This window comes from Saccopteryx bilineata, chromosome 1 (genome assembly GCF_036850765.1).
Source record: "Saccopteryx bilineata isolate mSacBil1 chromosome 1, mSacBil1_pri_phased_curated, whole genome shotgun sequence".
Lineage (NCBI taxonomy): Eukaryota > Metazoa > Chordata > Mammalia > Chiroptera > Emballonuridae > Saccopteryx > Saccopteryx bilineata.
The window spans coordinates 63,230,859-63,246,343 of record NC_089490.1 but is presented as its reverse complement, the minus strand read 5'-3'; the positions used below and the strand labels follow the sequence as shown (position 1 = coordinate 63,246,343).

Genomic DNA, 15,485 nt, shown 5'->3' with positions numbered 1-15,485 from the left:
AAAGAAACAAGTCCCCAAAAAGAACAGAACAAAACTCCAGAAAAAGAACTAAGCAAAATGGAGACAAGCAACCTACTAGATGTAGAATTCAAAACACTGCTTATAATGCTCAATGAGCTTAGGGGAAGAGGAGATGAACTTAGAACTTCAACAGCATTAAAAAGGATGTAGAAACCATAAAAAATACCAGTCAGAAATAAAGGATACACTAATGGAAGTGAAGAATAATTTACAGGGAATCAACAAACAGTACATTAGGTGAAGCTGAGAAACAAGAGATTGGGACTATACAGAAGCAATAAACACCCAATCAGAAAAGCAAAAAGAGCCTGACCAGGCGGTGGCGCAGTGGCTAGAGCATCAGACTGGGATGTGGAGGACCCAGGTTCGAGACCCTGAGCTCGCCAGCTTGAGCACAGGCTCATCTGGTTTGAGCCAGCTTGGACCCAAGGTCGCTGGCTCAAGCAAGGGGTTACTCAGTCTGCTGAGGGCCCACGGTCAAGGCACATATCAGAATGCAATCAATGAACAACTAAGGTGTTGCAACGAAAAACTGATGATTGATGCTTCTCATCTCTCTCCATTCCTTCTGTCTGTCCCTATCTATTCCTCTCTCTGACTCTATTAAAAAAAAAAAAAAAAAAAAAAAAGAACCTAGAAAAATGAGGATAATGTAAAGAGCCTCTGGAACAAACTCAAGTGTACCAACATTGGCTTAATGGGGGTGCCAGAAGGAGAAGAGAAAGGGCAAGAAACTGAAAACCTCTTCAGAAAAATGACAGAAAACTTCCCTAACCTGGTGAAGGTTCCCTAACCTGGTGAAGATTCCCTAACCAGGAAGCACAGCGAGTCCCAAACAAGATGAACCCAAAGAGGCCCACACCAATACACATCATAATTAAAACTCAAAATGTTAAAGACAAGAGAGAATCTTAAAAGCAGCAACAGAAAAGCAGTTTGTTACCTATAAAGGAGCTCCCACAGACTGTCAACTGATTTCTCAAGAGAAACTTTGCAGGCCAGAAGGGATGGGCCAGAAATATTCAAAGTGATGAAAAGCAAGGACCTACAAACAAGATTACTCTACCCAGAAAAGCTACCATATTGAATCAAAGGACAGATAAAGAGCTTCCTAGACAAGAATAAGCTAACGGAGTTCATCTACCAAACCAGTATGTTACAGCAGTGATCCCCAACCTCTTTTGGGCCACAGACCAGTTTAATGTCAGAAAATATTTTAACGGACCGGCCTTTAGGGTGGGATGGATAAATATATCACGTGACCGAGACAAGCATCAAGAGTGAGTCTTAGACTGATGTAACAGAGGGAATCTGGTAATTTTTAAAAAATAAAATATTGTTCAGACTTAAATATAAATAAAACAGAAATAATGTAAGTTATTTATTCTTTCTCTACGGACCATACCAGTCCATGACCCGGGGGTTGGGGACCACTGTGTTACAGGGTCTTCGTTATTTATTTATTTATTTGGTGAAGAGAGAGGTACAGATAGGGACAGACAGACAGGAAGGGAGATGAGAAGCATCAATTTTTTGTTGCGGCACCTTAGTTGTTCATTGATTGCTTTCTCATATGTGCCTTGACCCAGGGGCTCCAGCCGAGCCAGTGACCCCTTGCTCAAGCCAGTGACCTTGGGCCTAAGCCAGCAATCTTTGGTCTCAAGTCAGAGACCACAGGGTCATGTCTATATCCCATACTCAAGCCAGCGGCCTTGAGGTTTCTAACGTGGGTCCTCTGCATCTCAGGCCAACACTCTTATCTACTGCACCACCTCCTGGTCAGGCATACAGGGTATTCTTTAAGAAGAAAAAAGAAAGATAAAAAACATAAACAATAAAATGGCAATAGATATCAACAACTGAGTCTAAAAAGATAAATTAGCAGGACAGAAAAAGACTCATAGAGAACATTTTGATGGTTGTACGTGGAGTGGGGGAATGGGTAAAAAAGGTGTAAGGATTAAGAAGTAACAACTGGTTGTTACAAAATTTTCATGGGGATGTATGCTCTGGCTGGATAGCTCAGTTGGTTAGAGCACAGTCCTGATGTGCAAAGGGTGCAGGTCAGGTTCAATCCCTAGTCATGGCACAGACAGAAATAAATCAATGTTTTTGTCTGTCTGTCTCTCTCTCTAAAAGCAATCAATGGGCCTGACCAGGCGGTGGCGCAGTGGACAGAGCGTCGGATTGGGATGCCGAGGACCCGGTTCGAGACCCCGAGGTCTCCAGCTTGAACGTGGGCTCATCTGGTTTGAGCAAAAGCTCACCAACTTGGACCCAAGGTTGCTGGCTCGAGCAAGGGGTTACTCGGTCTGCTGAAGGCCCCCGGTCAAGGCACATATGAGAAAGCAATCAATGAACAACTAAGGTGTCGCAATGCGCAACGAAAAACTAATGATTGATGCTTCTCATCTCTCTGTTCCTGTCTGTCCCTGTCTATCCCTCTCTCTGACTGTCTCTCTGTCTCTGTTTAAAAAAAATAAAAATAAAAAATAAATAAAAATTATAAAAGCAATCAATGGATTAAAAAAAAATAGTCATGGGGATGTAAAGTACAGAATAGGGAATATAGTCAATATATTCTAATAAATGTACATGGTGTCAGATGGGTACGAAATACATTAGAATGCTCATGCAGTAAGTTACACAATGTCTAATCACTGGGATGTAAACCTGAAACTAATATATGCTGCTCACAAAAATTAGGGGATATTTCAAAATGAATATGAAGCAATAAAACACCTGCTAATTTTGTAGTATTGTAGGTAAAAAATAATTTAAAAAAGAAAAGCTATATTCATTTTCTTTTCTTTTTATTTATTTATTTATTTATTTATTTTTTACAGAAACAGTGAGTCAGAGAGAGGGTTAGACAGGGACAGACAGACAGAAATGGAGAGAGATGAGAAGCATCAATCACCAGTTTCCCATTGCGCGTTGCAATACCTTAGTTGTTCATTGATTGCTTTCCCACATGTGCCCCGACCACGGGCCTTCAGCAGACCGAGCAACCCCTTGCTGGAGCCAGCGACCTTGGGTTCAAGCTGGTGGGCTTCTCCCCAAACCAGATGAACCCGCACTCAAGCTGGCGACCTCAGGGTCTTGAACCTGGGTCCTCTGCATCCCAGTCCAACGCTCCATCCACTGCGCCACCGCCTGGTCAGGCTCATTTTCTTTTTTTAAAGTGAGAGTAGGGGAGATACAGAGACACACCAAAATGCGCCCTGATGGGATCCACCTGGCAATCCTGTCTCAGGCCAGTGCTCTGCCCATCTGGGGCCACTCACAACTAAGCTATTTTTAGTGCCTGAGGCAGAGGCTTCTTGGAGCCATCCTCAACGCCCAGTCTGATGTGCTCGAATCAATCTAGCCAAGGCTGCATGGGGGGAAGAGAAAGAGAGAGAAGAGAGAGAAAAAAGGGGGAAGGGGGGAAAGCAAATGGTCGCCTCTCCTGTGTGCCCTGACCAGGAATCAAACCCAGGACTTCCACGTGCCAGGTCAACACTCTACTGCTGAGCCAACTGACCAGGCCCTATCGTTTTTCTTGAGAAAAAGAATTGTATTTACTGAGATATTTACTTATTAGAAATTTAACATCTTTTTCTTTAGAGATTAGAATTTTTTTTAATTTTTATTTATTGATTTGAGAGAGACATCAATTTGTTGTTCTACTTATTTACGCATTCATTGGTTGATTTGTATGTGCCCTGAATGGGGATTGAACCCACAATCTTAGGTATCAGGACAATGCTCTAACCAACTGAGTACTTGGCCAGGGCAAAAATTTAACATCTTAACTGTGACAATATTTTAATGAAAAGTATTATTATTCCTGTTAGTGCATGGATAGATTGGTTATGAGTATTCTGCTCTTATTTTTCCCATAAACCCTATCTTAGTGAGTTGCAAAACTAAAGGTGTTTCAAGAATGCATATACCATTAGAGCAGAAATGTCTGTACTTAGCTCCCAAAAACTGCCATGTATTTCAACTCCCATTGTCTATCTTGCTCATTCTGTTTCTGAACTGGATTGCTCATCCCCTTCTCTAACCCAGAAACCATAAAAGAAAAAACTCTTTCCTACAGACATAATTAATCCCCACTGCCTTATTATTTTGATACAATAAACCCCTTATTATGGTATTTAGCAACCTCTTTCACAATCGCTTGCCTTCCTAAGTTGTTCTTACACTTTAGCATTCATCAGAAATACCTGGAGAATTTAAAACACAAAACTGATGGGTCTCATCTCCAAAGTTTCTAATTCCAAAGATTTGGGATGTGGCTTAAGAATCTGCATTTCTAAAAAGCTCCCAGGTCAGCCTGACCTGTGGTGGCGCAGTGGATAAAGCATCGACCTGGAAATGCTGAGGTCGCCGGTTCAAAACCCTGGGCTTGCCTGGTCAAGGCACATATGGGAGTTGATGCTTCCAGCTCCCCCCCTCCCCCGTCTCTCCCTCTCCTCTCTAAAATGAATAAATAAAAAAATTAAAAAGCTCCCGCCTGACCTGTGGTGGCACAGTGGATAAAGCATCAACCTGGAAACGCTGAGGTTGCCAGTTCAAAACCCTGGGCCTGTCTGGTCAAGGCACATATGGGAGTTGATGCTTCCTGCTCCTCCCCCCACTCCTCTCTATAATGAATAAATAAAATCTTTAAAAAAAAAAAAAAAAAAAAAAAAGCTCCCAGGTCATGCTGCTACTCTAAGGACCTCACTTTGATAACTAAAATTTCAGAACAGTGCTGTCAAAATAACTTTTTGTTTTGTGAGAGGGGAGATAGTAAAGCAGACTCCCGCATGCACCCCAACTGAGATCCACCTGACAACTCCTATCTGGGGCCAATGCTTGAATCTACTGAGCTATTTTAAGGGTCTGAGACTGACATTCGGACCAACAGAGCTATACTCAGTGCCCAGAGCCAACACCCGAACAAACTGAGCTACCAGTTATGGGAAGAAGAGAGAGAAGGGGGAGAAGAAGTGGAAGAGAAGCAGATGGTTTCTTCTCTTGTATGCCCTGACTGGAATTGAGCCTGGGATGTCCATATGCTGGGCTGACACTCTATCCACTGAGCCAACTGGCCAGGGTAAGAACTTTCTACAATGATAAAAATGTTCTATATCTGAGCTGTCCAATATAGTAACCACTATCCATATGTGGCTATTGAGTATAAGGAATATGCACAGCATAAATTAGTGTATTAGTTTCCTATTACTACTCTAACAAATTGCCACGAACTTAGTGGCTTAAACAATACAAATTTATTATATCATAGTCTTATTTACCATGAAAAGCTCAGAGAGGCCTGACCAGGTGGTGGCGCAGTGGATAGAGCGTCGGACTGGGATGCGGAAGACCCGAGTTCGACACTCCGAGGTCGCCAGCTTGAGTGTGGGCTCATCTGGTTTGAGCAAAAATTCACCAGCTTGGAGCCAAGGTCGCTGGCTCAAGCAAGGGGTTGCTCAGTCTGCTGAAGGCCCATGGTCAAGGCACATATGAGAAAGCAATCAATGAACAACTAAGGTATCGCAATGCTCAATGAAAAACTAATGATTGCCCTGGCCGGTTGGCTCAGCGGTAGAGCGTCGGCCTAGCGTGCGGAGGACCCGGGTTCGATTCCCGGCCAGGGCACACAGGAGAAGCACCCATTTGCTATTCCACCCCTCCGCCGTGCCTTCCTCTCTGTCTCTCTCTTCCCCTCCTGCAGCCAAGGCTCCATTGGAGCAAAGATGGCCCGGGCGCTGGGGATGGCTCTGTGGCCTCTGCCTCAGGCGCTAGAGTGGCTCTGGTTGCAACATGGCGACGCCCAGAATGGGCAGAGCATCACCCCCTGGTGGGCAGAGCATCACCCCTGGTGGGTGTGCCGGGTGGATCCCGGTCGGGCGCATGCAGGAGTCTGTCTGACTGTCTCTCCCCGTTTCCAGCTTCAGAAAAAAAAAAAAGAAAAACTAATGATTAATGTTTCTCATCTCTCCATTCCTGTGTCTGTCCCTGTCTATCCCTCACTCTGACTCTCTCTCTGTTGAAAAAATAAATAAATAAATAAATAAAAATAAAATAAAATAAAAAGCTCAGAGAGGATTTCACAGAGCTATGGTTATTCTAGCTCTAAATGCTATTCAATACTTTCTTCCTAAGGAGATGAACTCCTGGACATATTATCTTTTCCACAACTGCAAAACAAAAATTTATCTCCTTGGGTTACTTACTTGTTAGGCAAGCACAAGGAGGTAAGAAAAAAGAGTAGGTACTGCCACACAAAGTAGGAGTACCAGCTCAGATTTAAAGACTCCTCTGCTGTCCCCTCAAAGTACATGAAAATTCAAAACTGTTCATATTAATATACAAACTGAAAGTTGCAATAAGATGCTAAAGTTAAGCCTGACCAGGCGGTGGCGCAGTGGATAGACCGTTGGACTGGGGTGCGGAGAACCCAGGTTCGAGACCCCGAGGTTGCCAGCTTGAGCGCGGGCTTATCTGGTTTGAGCAAAGCTCACCAGCTTGGACCCAAGGTCGCTGCCTTGAGCAAGGGGTTCCTTGGTCTGCTGTAGCCCCACGGTCAAAGCACATATGTGAAAGCAATCAATGAACAACTAGGGTGTCGCAATGAAAAACTAATGATTGATGCTTCTCATCTCTCTCCGTTCCTGTCTGTCTGTCCCTATCTAACCTTCTCTCTGACTCTCTGTCTCTGAAGAAAAAAAAAAAAAAAAGATGCTGAAGTTAATAAACACATTCCTTTAAGTCCAAGGTCACCAAGTCCAAAACCAACGACTAGCTTTCCATCAACATCCTCCTGACCCCTCTACTTCTTTTAGTAGCATTAGTATTCCCTAATAGCCTGCTGATACTACTCTGCAATGTTTTTTCCATTAATCTTCATTCTTGCCATTTGAACGTTTCAAGGTACCAATACAGCTATCTAATTATGTTCTCTCTTCAAATGCATGCTACACACCAACTGTTGGGTTAGTTCTTCTATAGCAATCCTGCTCATATCACTCCCTGCTCAAAAACTACCCATCACTTCCCAATGCCTATTGAATCAAGTCCAAACTCCTTACTTGGTATACCCAGGCATCTTTCTTTCCAGCCTCATCATTATTTATCTGAACCTTGCTTGCAAACACAATTCCTGACAGTATCTCCACATCTCTGAGCTCATAAGCAAGTCTTGGTGTGAATATCTACCAATTAGAATGTGAAAAATAGCCCTGGCTGGTTGGCTCAGTGGTAGAGCGTCGGCCTGGCGTGCAGGGGTCCTGGGTTCCATTCCTGGCCAGGGGACACAGGAGAAGCGCCCATCTGCTTCTCCACCCCTCCCCCTCTCCTTCCTCTCTGTCTCTCTCTTCTCCTCCCGCAGCCAAGGCTCCCCTGGAGCAAAGATGGCCCGGGCGCTGGGGATGGCTCCTTGGCCTCTGCCCCAGGCACTAGAGTGGCTCTGGTCACAACAGAGCGACGCCCCGGAGGGGCAGAGCATCGCCCCCTGGTGGGCAGAGCGTTGCCCCTGGTGGGCGTGCCAGGTGGATCCCGGTCGGGCGCATGCGGGAATCTGTCTGTCTCTCCCCGTTTCCAGCTTCGGAAAAATACAAAAAAAAAAAGAATGTGAAAAATAAGGTTTTAAGAAAGTCAGGTGATATATTACACAATTAAAATACTTGAACTTCATCTTGCAAGAAATGGGGGAACCATCAAAGGTTTTTAAAGGAGAAAAATATCATGATCAAATAAATGCACATTTCAGAAATTTAACTCTAGTAAGCAAAATCCAGAAAATATCAGTGGCAAGAAAAATAGGATAGACTATTAAAACAATGCAGGAGACAACAAGGGTGACTAAGTTATTAGTAGTGAAAATAAAGACAATAAGCAGATTGATTCTATGGTAGAATCAAAAAAGATCTAATGAGCCTGACCAGGTGGTGGTGCAGCAGACAGAGCGTCGACCCGGGACGCCAATGACCCAGGTTCAAAATCCTGAGATTGCCAGCTTGAGCGCAAGGTCCCTGGCTTGAGCGTGGGATCATAGACTTGACCTCCCACGAGCACTGGCTTGAGCCCCAAGGTCATTGGCTAGGCTGGAGCCTCCTCCCTCTCCCGTCAAGGCACACATGAGAAAGCAATCAATGAACAATCAAGTTGTCACAGCTATGAGTTGATGCTTTTCCTCTCTCTCCCTTCTTGTCTGTACCTCTCTCACTAAAAAAAAAGAAAAAACAAAATCTAATAAGAAGTGTATTCAAATATCCACTCTTGATGACTTCAAAACCACAGCCTGAGCTGTCTTTTCCAAATGAAAATCTGATCACAATCCCTCTTCTGCTTAAAACCTTTCTGTGCTTTCTGCCAATTTTAGGTTAAAATACAAGTTTTGTCCCAATTCTTACAACACCCTGTGACCTGGCCTCTGCCCATCATACTCCCCCATTCCCCAGCAGTCTTTGCTTTGCAGCACCCGGAACATGCTATGTGTTCCTTCCCACCGCAGGGCCTCTGTAGAGCGCTCCTTCTTGAAGCTCTACTTTTCAGTTAACTCATCTTGATATGTTTGCTCAGATAATGTTTGAGCCTTCCTTCTCCATCAGGTCAGTCCATCTGTTAAATATTTCTTTTTTTATTCATTTGAGAGAAGAGAGAGGGAGAGAAAGGGGGAGAAGAAGGAAGCATCAACTTCCGTATGTGCCCTGAGCAGGCAAGCCCAGGGTTTTGAAACAGCAACCTCAGTATTTCAGGTCGATGCTTTATCCACTGCGCCACCACAGATCAGGCTGTTAAATATTCTTATACCACTGTGTCCTTTTCTACATGACCTCTTTTCAGTTTATGATTCCATTTTTTTGTGATATTTCTGGAGAAATGTCTACCTCACCCACTGGACAGACTATTCTATTCACCACTGTATCCCCAGCTCTCAGCACAGGGTCTGGGAGGTTGGTGTTAATAAAAAAAGAAAAAATCCAGTCTACCTGAATCATTACCAGCTAGAAGCAGCGGTCATTGGGACTTGGACATGAGCTGCAAAGTATAGAATGGTGACAATTCCAGTGCCATGCAGACTTTTCCTGTGGGGAACTTTCCTGGACTCCTGCTCCCTGTGACAGCTCCTAACAGACTGAACTGTGGTTGGGTTGCATTTTTCAGGGATTTGGCATGGTGATGGGGCCAACTTGGACTTGGTGAACATGTTAAGGACACTACTCTTTTAGGGATTCTTGCTGTATTGGCCAAGAGTTTGCTTAAAGGCTTTTAATCACTGTAAAAAAAAATAGAGGACTGGATGAAGAAGATGGGGCACATATACACCATGGTATACTATTCAGCTAGGAGAAATGATGACATCGGATCACTTGCAGTGGAATGGTGGAGTCTTGGTAGCATTGTGTGGAGTGAAATAAGCAAATCAGAAAAAAACAGGAACTGCAGGATTCCATACATTGGTGGGACATAAAAGCGAGACTAAGAGGCATGGACAGGAGTGTGGTGGTTACGGGGGGGTGGGGGGAGGGAAGGAGGGAGAGGGGGAGGGGGAGGGGTACAGAGAGAACTGAATGGAGGGTGGCGGAGGGAGATCTCTCTTCGGGTGATGGGTATGCAACAGAACTAAATGACAAGATAACCTGGAAATGTTTTCTTTGAATGTATGTACCCTGATTTATTGATGTCACCCCATTAAAATAAAAAATTTAAAAAAAAAAAAAGTTGTCTGACCTATAGTGGCGCAGTGGATACAACCTGGAGTGCTGAGGTTGCAGTTCAAAACCCTGGGCTTGCCCAGTCAAGGCACATAGGAGAAGTAACTATGAGTTCATGTTTCCCGCTCTCCTCCCCTCCTTTCCTCTCTCTAAAATCAATAAATAGCCTGACTTGTGGTGGCGCAGTGGATAAAGCGCTGACCTGGAACACTGAGTCCCTGGTTTGGGACCCTGGGCTTGCCTGGTCAAGGCACACATGGTACTTGATGCTTCCTGCTCTTCCCCTCTTCTCTCTCTCCCTCTTTTCTGTTTATAAAATGAATAAACTCTTAAAAAATAAATATATTTTTAAAAGTTGAATTAATGAAATTCCAAGTTTTTCAAAAGACAACTCTGAGGCCCCTACCTGTGATAACAAAGCACTCATGCTTTTAACTGAAAGGGCGCACCACAGAAGTCATGCTGACCCGTCTGCGGGCCATCTGGGCGAAGATGTCTCACACCCAGCTGGACACTGGAGGACACAGAACAGAAGACAAAACATACCTGACACAGTTGAGATTACACTCTTGGAATTCCAAAGGCCAGTGATCCTCCTGGAGAGGAAGGGAGGACAAAGAGGAAGGATGATGTATCAGAATCTCTGGAAGAGGGGCTGTTGCACACTCGCCCTCACCTGCCCCCAACTGAGGATCTCAATATACAAAAAGAGTTGACGTTGATTGGAATGTTGCTCCTATGAAAAGTGTAGAGGCAAACGTTTAAACACTGAGAAGCATGATGATGAAAGAAAAGAGTTGTAGGTTCATTCACAATCTTCTGAGGAACAATTCCAATAAATTCAGATGTGAAAGTGAAGCAGATGAGAGAAGGATCATCTAGCGTTTTGTAATACAACAATGCTTTAAAAAGAGTCTAAAGGAAGTTTTCTTTAAAACAAAATTTGAGGGAATGAAATAGCATTCGTAGAAAGAAAAAAAAAAGCCAAAGAGTGTATTTTTAGGCTCATGGGAAAGGCTAAAATCTAATACAGTACAGTAAGATCCCTGAAGAATATGTAAAGAAAAAAATAACAACAAACAGTACTTATATACTGAACACTAGGAGCCAGACCCTAATTTAAATATTCTAAATAGCCTGACCAGGCGGTCAGTGGTGCAGTGGATGAAGCGTTATGCTGGGATGCAGAAGACCCAGGCTTGAGACCCCGAGGTCACCAGCTTGAGCGCAGGCTCATCTGGTTTGATCAAAAGCTCACCAGCATGGACCCAAGGACGCTGGCTCGAGCAAGGGGTCACTCGGTCTGCTGTAGCCCACGGTCAAGGCACATATGAGAAAGCAATCAATGAACAACTAAGGCAGGGGTCGAGAACCTATGGCTCACGAGCCAGATGTGGCTCTTTTGATGGCTGCATCTGGCTTGCAGACAAATCTTTAATAAAAAAAAAAAAAAATAGGCCTGACCTGTGGTGGCGCAGTGGATAAAGCATCGACCTGGAAATGCTGAGGTCGCTGGTTCGAAACCCTGGGCTTGCCTGGTCAAGGCACATATGGGAGTTGATGCTTCCAGCTCCTCCCCCCTTCTCTCTCTCTGTCTCTCTCTCCTCTGTCTCTCTCCTCTCTAAAAATGAATAAATAAAATAAAAAAAAAAAATTTAAAAAAAAAAAAAGAAAAAAAAGAAAAGCCACATCCAGGCAAAAAAAAAAATAAAAAAAAAAAAAAATAAATAAATAAATAAATAAATAACATTAAAAATATAAAACATTCTGCCTGACCAGGCGGTGGCGCAGTGGATAGAGTGTCGGACTGGGATGCAGAGGACCCAGGTTCGAGACCCCGAAGTCATCAGCTTGAGCACAAGCTCATCTGGTTTGAGCAAAAGCCCAACAGCTTGAACCCAAGTTCGCTGGCTCCAGCAAGGGGTTACTCGGTCTGCTGAAGGCCCGCAGTCAAGGCAATATGAGAAAGCAATCAATAAACTAAGGTGTTGCAACGAAAAACTGATGGTTGATGCTTCTCATCTCTCTCCATTCCTGTCTGTCTGTCCCTGTCTATCCCTCTCTCTGACTCACTCTCTGTCTCTGTAAAAAATAAATAAATTTAAAATAAATAAAACATTCTCATGTATTACAATCCATTCATTTCCTACCGCTCATGTTCATGGTTGCAGGTGGCTGGAGCCAATCACAGCTGTCCTCCGGGACAACACCAAATTTTTATTGGATAATGCGAAAGGTACACGGGTCGTTGTATGGCTCTCATGGAATTATTTTAAAATATGTGGCGTTCATAGCTCTCTCAGCCAAAAAGGTTCCCAACCCCTGAACTAAGGTGTCGCAACGAAAACCTAATGATTGATGATTCTCATCTCTCTCCATTCCTGTCTGTCTGTCCCTATCTATCCCTCTCTTTGACTCTGTCTCTGTAAAAAATAAAAAACAGATATTCTAAATACATTAATAAATTACTTTAAATCCTCCACAAATCCTATGAGATATATACTACTATTCTTTCCTCCTTTTTACAGATGAGTAAACAGATATACTACAGATATTTAAGAAACTTACCCCACCCCTGGCCAATAGCTCAGTGGTAGAGTGTCCACCTGACGTGTGGAAGTCCTGGGTTCGATTACCGTCAGGGTGCACAGGAGTAGCGCCCATCTGTTTCTCCACCCCTCCCCCTCTCCTTCCTCTCTGTCTCTCTCTTCCCCTCCCGCAGCCAAGGCTCCATTGGAGCAAAGTTGGCCCGGGCGCTGAGGATGGGTCCATGGTCTCGCCTCAGGTGCTAGAATGGCTCTGGATGCAACAGAGCAACGCCCCAGATGGGCAGAGCATCGTCCCCTGGTGGGCATGCTGGGTGGACCCTGGTCGGGCACATGCCGGAGTCTGTATGACTACCTACCCGCTTCTAACTTCAGAAAAATACAAAAAAAAAAAAAACACAAAGAAACTTACCCCAAGGACAAACAGCTGGTAAGTGGCAGATCTGGGATTGGATCCCAGCTCTGTCTCTAAAGCCAAAAGACAAAATCAGAAATACTCAAGAGAGAAAAGCCTAATTTTTTTTTGAGAGGGGACCATCTCATTGTAAAATGGCAAGAAACACTACAAAATAATGAGTAGGGGAGAGGGCAATTCTTGCCCTGAATGTCCCTGTGCCCCTCTAAAAAGGCACTGAGTGAGACGGGGAAGGGGCCTTGAGGAGAGGAGAAAAGTTTGGAGCTGGAGCTGTCAAGAATGGAAAGGACCAGAAGAAAATAACCTAGGAAAGACCAGGGAAGAATCGGAGTCACTGCCAACCTGATCCTTGAAGCACATATCCTGAAATTCTGCGACTTCTACATTAACATCTGAGTCAGGGCCTACTATGTGTCATGGTTCTAGGCTCTGTGAACATCAAGAAACTTCTCTGGGCCAAAACAGTCTCGGAAACACCAATATCAATGACCATCTGACACTGAGGTAAATCTACCTCTTCCTTCCAAGAATTCCATCCCAAAGTCTTGAAGAATATATTCCAAGGCTGGACTATGGGGGGCGGGGGAGCGGAAGGAGTGCTCTCGCCCCCGCACCAGCCTGGACCCTCTCCAGGGACCAGAGGGACGCCAGAGCGAGCCCAGAAACTGCAACCAAGAGCGACGAGAGCCGGCCAGCTGCGGGCCCCAGACATCAGACGCGCCCACCCCTCACTGACTCTGCCGCTCCGTTCGACTCCCCGGCCTCCGTCCAGGACACTACCTCGCCATACAGTCTCCTCCCCAGCAGACCCGTAAGGACCGGACTCTGGCAGCAACTTACCAACACTGCCCGACCTACGGTAGCCCGGAATCCTCCCAGTACAGTAAAGGCTCTCTGGCATCTCTGCCAATGCCAGAGCACATCCAAGACGCGGGGGCGGGACCGAGAGCTCGTGGCCAATCATAGCAGACGCAAGGCACGTCCCGGCGTACATAACTAGTTCCCGCCTTCGGCAGGGGGAGGAAAAGAAGCCCACATTTGGCGCCAAACTCTAGTAATCTTCGGTGTCAGCCCAGGGGAAAGGGGCGGGGAAGGAGACAGTGGAGCTTCCCCTGCGAAGGGGTGGAACCTCGGCCAAGGTAGGGGCGGGGTCTAGGAAGAGCTCTTCTAATGAAAGGGAAAGTAAGGTTTGAGAAGGCCTTGGCGTTTGTTTAGTCCTTCATTCCATAAATTCTGTTGAGTGTCAACGACGTGCTAGACATGGTGTCGGGCACTGGCTCAGTAACGATGAACGAGCACTGCTTCTTGCTCTCGGACACTGTCCTGGACGATAGACAAACCACTTAGCTCAGGATGTTGGGAGCTTTGAGGAGGCGATACCAGCTCAGTAGGGGGCGAGGGAGAGGAGAGCTCGAGGGTAGAACACCTGAATAGTCTGATAGGACCAGAGGCATGGTAGGATCCAGCCGCCCGCGTCTTCAGCTGGTAAGGAAGTAAAAGCCAACTTCCTCGGAGACTTCCTCGGGGGATCTGGAATCCAAGCCATTTCCTCTAGTTCGTCCATTTTAACAATTTGAAACTGTTATATCAACTTGTTACATATTTATAAATTTTCGGGATGGCCCCCATTTGGGAGACTATGTTTTGGGAGAACACTGGCTTCTTAGGTTCTCCCCTAATCAGGGGTAGATTTTGAATATTTAGGAGGTAAAATTGACAAAACTTAGCAATTGATTGAGCATTGGCTTTCAGCATAGCATTCATCAAAAAATAGTATTTTTTGAGCCTGTCCTGTGGTGGCGCAATGGATGTAGAGTTGACCTGAAACGCTGAGGTTGCTGATTCAAATCCCTGGGCTTGTTGGGTCAGGGCACATGCAACAGTCAATGAACAGTTGAGGTGAAGCAACTATAAGTTGATACTTCTCATTCCTCGTCCCCTCTCCTCTCTCTGTAAAATCAGTATAAAAAATGTTTTAAAATTCGGCCCTGGCTGGTTTGCTCAGTGGTAGAGCATCGACCTGGCGTGCAAAAGTCCCGGGTTCGATTCCCGGCCAGGGCACACAGGAGAAGCGCCCATCTGCTTCTCCACCCCTCCCCCTCTCCTTCCTCTCTGTCTCTTCCCCTCCCGCAGCGAGGCTCCATTGGAGCAAAGATGGCCCGGGTGCTGGGGATGGCTCCTTGGCCTCTGCCCCAGGCGCTAGAGTGGCTCTGGTAGCAACAGAGCCAGAGCGACACCCCCTGGTGGGCTGAGCTTCGCCCCTGGTGGGCGTGCCGGGTGGATCCCGGTAGGGCTCATGCGGGAGTCTGTCTGACTGTCTCTCCCTGTTTCCAGCTTCAAAAAAAATACAAAAATAAAAAAAATAATAATAATAAAATTTATTGAGCCCTAGCTGGATAGCTAGGTTGGCTAGAGCATCATGCTGAAGCACAGAGGTTTCTGGTTTGATCCCCATCAGGGCACATACAGGAACAGATAGATGTTCCTGTCTCTGTCTCTAAAATCAATAAAATAAATATTTAAAAAATTTACTGAGGAAATAGCATATATACTTCAAAAACAAGTAAAGGTTTCCCCAAAAATTATCTTCCAGAAAAGAGTAGCCTTATTATTGAAAAGAGTCTTTCATTTTACTGGTACACTCTTAAATACTTTACAATGAATAAAAAGCGATTGGTTTTAAAATATTAGCTTGGGAAGATCTCAGTGCCAGTTTGGAATACTTATAGTAGTCAACTGAAGAAATCAAAATTTTTATAAAGGAAACAAATGTAACAGTTATGTGTTTTATGGAGTCTGATCTCACAA

The 15,485-nt window shown here is 44.9% G+C and overlaps 1 protein-coding gene across 5 annotated transcripts in view; it reads right to left on the bottom strand.

Annotated features, from left to right (window-relative positions):
- The window catches only part of CASP8AP2 (caspase 8 associated protein 2), a 46,582-nt gene extending 33,017 nt beyond the window's left edge, over positions 1 to 13,565 (bottom strand). Inside the window, exons 1-2 of one of the 5 annotated variants that reach the window (XM_066254280.1) lie at positions 13,518 to 13,565; positions 10,263 to 10,312 (exon numbers count right to left, since the gene is read on the bottom strand). The gene's annotated coding sequence lies outside the window, so the exon portion shown is untranslated. The other 4 variants (XM_066254277.1, XM_066254276.1, XM_066254279.1 and 1 more) reach the window with 4 other exon arrangements.
- Between the last annotated feature and the right edge of the window lie 1,920 nt (positions 13,566 to 15,485).